General features: G+C 35.0%; 1 protein-coding gene and 1 long non-coding RNA gene across 5 annotated transcripts in view; both read left to right on the forward strand.

The window, feature by feature from the left end:
- Positions 1-9,938, forward strand: part of LOC122571672 (amphiphysin) — a 148,681-nt gene that overhangs the window by 26,563 nt on the left and 112,180 nt on the right. The window lies entirely within an intron of this gene.
- LOC122571682 overlaps positions 6,505-9,938 on the forward strand; it is a 16,256-nt gene continuing 12,822 nt past the window's right edge. Inside the window, exons 1-2 of the long non-coding RNA XR_006318178.1 lie at positions 6,505-8,731; positions 9,117-9,324. This is a non-coding gene — a long non-coding RNA (uncharacterized LOC122571682). The remainder of the gene's footprint in view (positions 8,732-9,116; positions 9,325-9,938) is intronic.

The raw sequence follows: 9,938 nt of genomic DNA on the forward strand, positions 1-9,938 counted from the left end.
GAACAAAATGAATTCGATAATTTATTGAATTTTCCTCGTACATCTTGATATAACAAGCTAAACTAAACTATAGCGTTCGTCTACCACATGTTTGCATCTTTTCAATTAACTATGGAAATAGGTATAGTATACGGTTTTACGCATGCTTTTTATCTTAATTATAGAAATAGATATGTTATACTATTTTATGCGAGATTTTCTCAACTAGTTGTAGAGATGGATATAACCCAACAAACACGAAGATGGGTACCCCGCTGGGATAACCATCCACATGCTATATTTTAAGCTATAATATTTTACCAAATGTCCTACTGGACAAATTGTAAAATTTAAATAAATAATAAAAAAAAAAGTTGTAGAGATAACTATGTTATACGGTTTTGCGATGGATCTTTTATATTAATTATAGAAATGCAAGACTTTTCTATTAATTGCAGAAATTGGTATGTTATACGGTTTTGTGACAGATTTTTTAAAATTGTAGAAATTGATTAAATTGATATGATATACGGTTATACGGTTTTGTGCCGGAGCTTTTATATTAATTGTAGAAGTGGATATAGTATACGTTTTTATTCAAAATTTTTCTATTAATTACAAAAATTGGTATGTTATATGGTTTTATACAAGAGCTTTTTTTAATCAATTGTAGAAACAGATATGATATACAGTTTTATGCAAGATTTCTTTTACCAATTACAGAGATAGGTATGTTATACGGTTTTGCCATGGATCTTTTATATTAATTATAGAAATGCAAGACTTTTCTATTAATTGCAGAAATTGGTATGTTATACGGTTTTGTGCCAGATTTTTTAAAATTAATTGTAGAAATTGATTAAATTGATATGATATACGGTTATACGGTTTTATGCCGGAGCTTTTATATTAATTGTAGAAATGGATGTAGTATACGGTTTTATCCAAGATTTTTCTATTAATTACAAAAATTAGTATGTTATATGGTTTTATACAAGAGCTTTTTTTAATCAATTGTAGAAACAGATATGATATACAGTTTTATGCAAGATTTTTCTATTAATTGCAGAAATTAGTATGTTATACGGTTTTGTGTTAGATTTTTTAAAATTAATTGTAAAAATTGATTAAATTGATACGATATACGGTTTATGCAAGATTTTTTTTACCAATTACAGAGATAGGTTTGTTATACGGTTTTGTGCCGGATCTTTTATATTAATTGCAGAAATGGGCAATTGTGGAAATGTGTTATACGGTTTTACGCAGGATTTTTTGAATTAATTATAGAAATGGATATGGCATACGTTTTTTATGCAAGATTTTTCTATTAATTACAAACATTTGTATGTTATACGGTTCTATACAAGATTTTTTTAAATCAATTGTAGAAATTGATTAAATTGATACAATATACGGGTTATGCAAGACTTTTCTATTAATTGCAGAAATTTGTACGTTATACTGTTTTATAACACATTTTTTTTAATCAACTGTAAAAATGGACAATTGTGCCATTTGTACGTTACACTGTTTTACACCAGTTTTTTAATCAATTGTAGAAATGGACAATTGTGGAAACGTGTTATAGTTTTACGCAGGATTTTTTGAATTAATTATAGAAATGGATATGGCATACGTTTTTTATCCAAAATTTTTCTATTAATTACAAAAATCGGTACGTTATAACGTTTTATACCAGATTTTTTTAAATCAATTGTAAAGACAGATATGATATACAGTTTTATGCAAGATTTTTCTATTAATTGCAGAAATTGGTATGTTATACTGTTTTATAACACATTTTTTTTAATCAACTGTAAAAATGGACAATTGTGCCATTTGTACGTTACACTGTTTTATACCAGTTTTTTAATCAATTGTAGAAATGGACAATTGTGAAAACGTGTTACACAGCTTTACGCAGGATTTTTTGAATTAATTATAGAAATGAATATGGCATACATTTTATGCAAGATTTTTCTATTAATTACACAAATTGGTACATTATACGGTTTTATACAAGATTTTTTTTTAATCAATTGTAGAAACTGATTAAATTGATACGATATACGGGTTATGAAAGACTTTTCTATTAATTGCAGAAATTGGTATTGTTATACGTTTTTATTCAAAATTTTTCTATTAATTACAAAAATCGGTACGTTATAACGTTTTATACCAGATTTTTTTAAATCAATTGTAAAGATAGATATGATATACAGTTTCATGCAAGATTTTTCTATTAATTGCAGAAATTTGTACGTTATACTGTTTTATACCAGATTTTTTTCAATCAATCATAGAAACCAGTATGATACAATGTATGCTTTTATGTAAGATGTTTTTAACCAATTACAGAGATTGTCATGTTGTACAATTTTATGTACAATTTCTTTGTATTAATCATAGAAGCAGCTATATTATACGGTTTCATGCGAGACTTTTCGAATTGGTCGTAAAAGCAGATATGACGTCTTTCTTACGTATTGCGAAGCTTTCGTAGACTTTGAACAGGGTCGATGGCTGGGTACAGATTTAGAAAGAGTTTTCCTAGCCAAACCATTATTCCTCGGTTGCCGACTGCTTCCAAAGCCAAGCTACAATCACCACGTGGCGCTTAGTCTATTGTCGACCACTTATTCTCACGTTGTTACACTGCAAAGGATTTAATTAAATTTCTCGCTATAATCTCGCTACGCGGATCTGGACGGCCGTTTAAGTCGTTTACGTGTGGCATCTTTATTTTCCCGGCGCCACTTTACCGTGTAAAGAAAACTCTTTGCGAGTGAAAAACATTTCCGTCATATACGCTCGCATTGAACGATTTCCAGCCAGAGTGTGAAGAATAACGACGAATCGCTAATTACAAACGTCATTTACTGTCTCTTTTTCTGCGACCGTTCCGCTATAAATCTGGATCACCTACATAGTAAAACACAGTGGTAATATATTTTACTAATTTATCATATACCGCGCATACTACACGTACTCGTAACGACCCAGCAAAAAGCTTCGAATCTCGACTAGGATGTTCGATTCTGTTAGATCATTCATTAAATATAGCAGTCTCTGTAGCGTGGTTTTTACAAAGCTGATGCATAAAACATACACAGGAAATGAAATACCCTAACCTGTGAAGACTATTCTTAGGAATTCATTATCGTACGTAAGGGTGGATTCGAGAAAATTACTCGTAACGTTGCAGATTACGAAGAGTCATCGAGAAAAATGATGCATATATCGTCGAGTAAAACGCGCGTACATCGTTCGATAAAATGCCAGTTCCATGAAAATTGTTTCCGCTATGGATTTTTCTCAACGCGCCAACGTTATACCTAGCTACGACGATCGCAAGAAAAATCTCTATCGTTTACCGCTTATTCGTAATTTTCTAACTGTAAGACGCAACGATTCGTTTCGTGAAAAATGAGCAAACAGATCGGACGATGATATACACCTGAACAATTTTCTACTTTGAATCGCTTGTGGCGTAAGACGAATCTCGCGCAACACAAAAATCGAGAGACTCTGAGCGGATGTAGATGATCGTAGCGAAGGAGGATCGTTTCAACGTGGACAGGTTGCAGCTCGTGCAGAAATCGGTCGCGTCGTTCGGAACTTGTTTCGTTAAAGGCGTGTTTCTTTGGATCGTTGGTCGCGTTTCTCCGCGTTTGGCCACGTTACATCGCGCTGCCCGTGATTGCGTGGCTCCGTCGATTTATCTCTGTCCTGGTTCGGTCTCAGGGTGAGCCAGGTGTGATCAGATATCTCGGGCACTGGCGAATGTTTCAAAATTGAGAGCAACGCGCTGTCTGCTTTTACCGTTTTACTTATGATACTTAATTAACAGTTCCGTGAAAATTGCTATCGTCGTCGGCCGATCACAGAATGCCGGCTTTATGACCTTTTAATCGCTGTGTAATCGATCGTTAAAGCCCATCGTTCGGTATGTTTGAATTTTTTTCATTAGGTTAATTTCTCACATCTTCTTGTGTACACATTTGCGCGTGCGATTAAACGCAAAGATCATGCGAATTTACTTTTGCTTTCGTTTCTGTATATTCGACAATTGTTGTATCTTGGAGATTTGTTACTAATTCGGCAGAAATTTGGTTGGAAATTTGGACAATACATGGCCGAGTAATATGCAAATTCATCGTACAGGAATAAGGCGAATTAGGTAAAAGTGCCTTTCTTTTACAGATCCGTCTTTTACAACGATGCATCTTTATACAAACGTGAAGCCTAATCTGTCGAACGTTGTGATCTTCATTTTGATAGAACAAAATGGATCATACGTAATTCGATAAAATAATATAAAACTGAAAATGTTGTGCGTCCATTATTTCCTTATAAAACGAAGGGAACTTTTCGGACGACCTAATACATCTGAAAATATTCATGCTTCAATTTCCTAATAAAATTCCTTGGATCAACCAAGATTTCAAAATTCAATGCAACAACCCATACGGTTTTCGTTAGCAATGACAAATTTTTTAAGAATATTTATCGACAAAGCGAAGATATTTGTCTCGTGAGTTCCACACTTTTTACATTAGGTGGTCCAAAAACTACTACTACTACTTATGTAGTATCGCGGACATAAGGCCTAGGAGTTAGCAAGTGAACCACAATGTCGCGAGAGCCGAGGCGTTTTTAAACCATAAACAATGTCCCGAGAGCCGAGGTGCCGATGGGCCCGTAAATGTGTCGTCGGTCCTTCAAGTGAATAGTTTCATAGAAAAGGTCTACGTGGCTTTGGCCACGAGCGATCGCGGAACACGTGTGTGGTGGGTCTACGGGGAAGACAAAAGACATGCGAGAGCAGTGCAGTTTTAGTTGAGAAGTCGAAGACGGTGAATCGAGAAGTCAGAGAGTGCGAGTTGCGTTGTCGATATAGTGCTGCTAGCGTTGTCGAGAGAGTGTGGTCCGCGCGAGAGAGAACGTTGGATCCGTTGTGTCGAGAGTTGTCTACATTGTAGCGTGGTATTGCGATTAGTTCATATTAAACTACCATCGTTTTTCTGTCTATATTCGTACAATCCATTTATTGTAAATAAATTACAAATATTAGGATATAATAACAATATATTCCATTGAAGATACTACACTTATAATACTTGCAGTATATATTAGGTTGTCCGAAAAGTGTCTTTCTTTTACAGACACGTCTTTTGCAACGATGCATCTTTATACAAACGTGAAGCCTAATCTGTCGAACGTTGTGATCTTCATTTTGATAGAACAAAATGGATCATACGTAATTCGATAAAATAATATAAAACTGAAAATGTTGTGCGTCCATTTCCTTGTTATTAGAATAGTCAACATCTCTTTACCGAGTTTCTACCCTTAGACCAGTCGCGTACTAAATTTATACAACGCACCAGTGTAACTAGGTTCTATATAAAGTTGTTGGAGTGAACTGTGATTTATACGTGTCAATTCAGTGTATATTTAATTGTGACTATTAAATCCATAATAAAGTTTGATAAAAAGAAAGTTAATAGTTGCGTTATGGCTCAACCTTCTTGCTTTTATCACCTAAGTCTCAAGTTTACCTGACAAGATCACCGGCGATTTATCGGTTTCGTGATTTCTTGTATCTCCAACGTGACACTGCCTCACGGGACAGACACGTGTGACCCTCCGATGGTGCACGTCGGCGTCAACGTGTTAAACCTACGTGCATATTACAATGCAATAAGCACATGAAAGGGATAGATCGTGTAGATCAGTATTTGGCGAACAGCAGTATTTTGCGAAAGACTTTAACACGTTGAATGCCACGACACTCGTGTTCGGGTGTCAGCAAAGTTTCTGGTCAGGCCGCGTAACCCATATTCGGGTGTCGCTTATTTGACTACTTGCGAAGGATCGTCGTAGGTATTTGAAAAGATATTCCATAATAATAAAACTGTTGAATTGTTATAAAAGTAATACGAAAATGGTTTGTTGTAAAAGTAATACGAAAATGGTTTATTAAAAAAATTATTTAGAATGTGAAACTTTAAAGCATTCTATACATAGCTGAGGTTGGTCGGGACAATTTGGTCAATAAGTTGTTGTTTTCTTCAAATTCTTTTGTGCCTTTGTTCGGTCCATTCGACGTCTGTTATTTGCACAACATAGTTTGCATGCGCGTCTAATGCTTCTTCCGGAATCATTTTTCCGAACGGCGATATTATGCTGACTCCGTCGAAGACAAGGATTTTTTGTATTTTCAGACAACCCTAATAATTTTGCAACTAATAATTGTCTAAATATTCTAATATTTATATTCCTCCTTGTTGCAATTTTGCAAACCTTCAAAGCGTTTACAACAGAAATTCCCAGAAGGAGTTGAACGCCAAGTTTTCTGTACCATTTGATTCCTCTTCTAATTGCGGTGGCATAAGAAACCATTTGGCCGGAATAATCTATACCACACTTTCCTTCATTATATTCAACAACAGCTAGTGGTTTTAATGTTGCGAACAAACGAAACGAGAGATCATTCTTGAGACCACCGTTTGAGCGACTCGCATTACTAAAATATCGACGGGAGCACCTGGCAGAGAACGCTTGATACTGCTGCACGCGTGGCCTGACGGAGATTTCTTTGAAAACACGCGTGGCAGTCAACGTGTTAAAGTGGTCCAAAAATTAGCATTTTTTCTGATAAACTACACCTTGTTCAATGCATATAAAATGTACTGTACCTATCTGCCAGAAAATAAAACAAGATACAACAAATTTCTACTGCAAGTAGCTAGAGAATGGATAACTGTGGATTGCAAAGAATGCAGCATTGCACCTGACACTTTTCGAATTTCTAAAACAGCTGCTTATTATAATGATACACCTTTTAGGCTTTTCGGACGACTAAGAGACCACGTTTTAGAAAAAATAGTCACTGGCAGAGAAACAAATCCGACTGGAGCGTGTACAGTATGCTGTTAAAAGAAGGAAAACGCAGCAAAACTAGATATATTTGCAAAAGCTGTTGTGATTGTTACAGTGTTTATCATACGAAAAAGAAATATCGAAAGTTGAATAATAAATACAATTTATTAAAGTTTATTTATATTGTTTTACTTCCACATGCAATTACGAGATAATAACCGGTGACATGAGATAAATTCTCAGTAAAATTGCCGGTTAACAATGTGTTGATAACAAATCTGTTACAAAGTTTACCAGAAAAATGGAGAATCGATTTTCCAAGTTCTAAATTACCGTTCTTCTCTCGTGATCTATTTTATTCAGCAAATGACTGCCGGTAAAACAAAAGAAAAGTAAAAAATGTCGCTTGACGGGTAGTTTGGATTCTATAGAATTCACATAAATATAAATAATTTTCTGCTGGGTGAAGTAGTGAAGCAATTAAAGCGCAGATAAATTATGTACATAAATATAAATAATTTTTGCGCGACTAAAGCAGTGAAGCAATTAAACTAAATTTAAAATTAATATTTTAATAGCGGGCAAACTCAACGGCTTGCCACATCGTATCGTTCCGTCTACTAAAGCCACAAATTATCATGATCGGAGTCACGTGAACGCGTACACAAACCTGGCGATAAATAATATCAACAGAATATATATTAATTTATCGTTGGAACATTGTAACAGCTTAAAACAATCCGAATCGCCGGAAAAAGAACTTGTATATTATCGTACGCCTTGTATCAAGAGTATCATAATACAATGGTTTATTTCCTCTCATAAAAATCTCATTCATCGCATCTGCAAGCAACGTTTAGATCCTTCACTTTCTCTGCCTACATCAATCTGCAATTTCCTGCCGGGCTAAAAAGCTAATTGTAAATAGCAAGCTCGGTGGCTGGAAGAAGGAAGAAGGACGCGCTCTAGAAATCGCCTGACAACTGCAGGAAAAAGCGCCGAGACCTGGCGAACGAGAACAGGCTAGCCGAACTAAAACCCTTCGTGAAATCTGAGATCTTGATGCGTCGTCGAGACGCGAATTTAATTTACGCCAGTCGACAGTCCATTCGCGACTTTGAACGTGCATTATCCGGCTACGTGTTCGCCCGGACGTATTAATCATTTTTACGCTGGAAGTCACGCGACCAAAGGAAGATTTATAATTCCATTATGATCTCGTTAAGCGATAAACAGAATCGTAATCGTCGTTCGCAATGGCCGGCGAGTTTCCTACAATTTTCTTATTTCAAGCCGCAGCGTGGCTCGCTGCGGTTATGAAAACTGAAATTTCTCGAAATCCGCGTACTCATCGTATTAGCTAACCGCTCGGATGTTAGCTAAACGCATTCGAGCGCGTCTGACGTGCTTCAGTTTTTTACTCCTAACGTTCTTCCATCACCTTGGACAGAAATAAATTAGACTTCAGCTATACTCTTTTTAGCGTTTTCCAGCTCTGATTTTCCGTGAATTACGTTGCGTTTAATCTGACCGCGAGCTTGGCTCGAACTCGCAGCTGCATGTGAGAATTGCTGTGAAAAGGCAGAAAGTTCGCGCACTTGTCCGCGTTCATCGAAACCAAAATCATCGTCAAATTTATCGCTGATAAAATGTTACCGAGTGAACGTTTTTTAAAACTTTACATCGCCACTCCGCGAACTTTTCCATTCGGTTTTAAGTGGAATACGAACGTCTGTTCACCGAGGATTTTTGTTTGCCCTCAGTTTGTTTCAGAAACAGTTTGCAGTTTTTTTTAAATTTTCATTCGGCGATAATCTTCTCTTGGACGGCGGACGAATGAAAATTTTGAACAAATGTAAACAAGGTTGGTTTTCTGTAAAAATTCGCATTTTCTAGTGGCAGCTTCAGCAAGCTTTCACTGTGCCGGATTTAGACGAACCTCGTACAGATTTTAATTACACAGTTGTGGAGGTTTTCGAGAGCTGAAGATACGCGATAAATAAAAAGTTAACCCACAGTTCGTTGCTTGCTTTAACCGCTGCTTTATCTTACAGTCATCGTGTTAATAAGAACATTAACGTTTGTTGAATTTCATGCAGATCAGCATGATGAGAATATATATAATTACGTGGGACATTTTCAAATCTCTTGAGATTTTTCACTACCATTTTTATAATTTTCATAATTTCGCTCTCTGTCGTTAAAACATTTCATTTGGCAGAAACTAATATTTTATTGTATAAATATAGAAGAAGAAGAAGAACGACAGTAGGGACCCAAGCGAGGTAAAAATACGCAAGAAACGAGCAACCAATTTTTGTCAAAGTCAGAAGAAAATGATACGTTTAAAAAACCAATTGATCGATGAACAAAAAATTGCAGAAAATACCAAAGCTATTGACATATATCGAATATGGAGAAGATTGTATTTAATTGCTGGAAATTTGGAGTAATAAGGTGTTTAAAAATTATTCTATTTAATGTTGTTGGATAATTTAATGTCATTATGTAATGCTACTAAAAATATGTGGTTGAGTTCAGTCCGAAGTAATATTTTCATATTTATAATCCTAAGGATAGATATCGTATGCTTTTAACGTATCATCTTTCGATTAATTAATATTAATAAGTCCTTTCATTATCTTTAAAATACGGCAGGACGTTGATTATTCGAGTCATGTAATTATGATAAATCTTACGTACAAATAATCCAATTAATTGCTTATCATACGAGAGATCATTCATTCCGAGTTATTCTACGAACATTGATATCGAACGAAAGTAAAAACGTTTGAGAAAAGATATGAAAAATTTGTCAGTTTTCATTCATTCTTACGAAGGACCTCTTTTATACTTTTTATTATTTAATGTGCCTACAATTGTTCGTTGCGTTTTATTCGAACTAATGAATTAATTGAATCAGTTCAACAATTCGCTGATTTGATCGAATTAATTTTCTCAATTTTATTAATTTCATATTGTAATAATTTTTTATCAATTGTCAATTGGGAAAAGATATGAAAAATTTGTCAGTTTTCATTCTTTCTTACGAAGGACCTCTTTTATACTTT

This window comes from Bombus pyrosoma, linkage group LG10, assembly GCF_014825855.1.
Source record: "Bombus pyrosoma isolate SC7728 linkage group LG10, ASM1482585v1, whole genome shotgun sequence".
Taxonomy (NCBI): domain Eukaryota; kingdom Metazoa; phylum Arthropoda; class Insecta; order Hymenoptera; family Apidae; genus Bombus; species Bombus pyrosoma.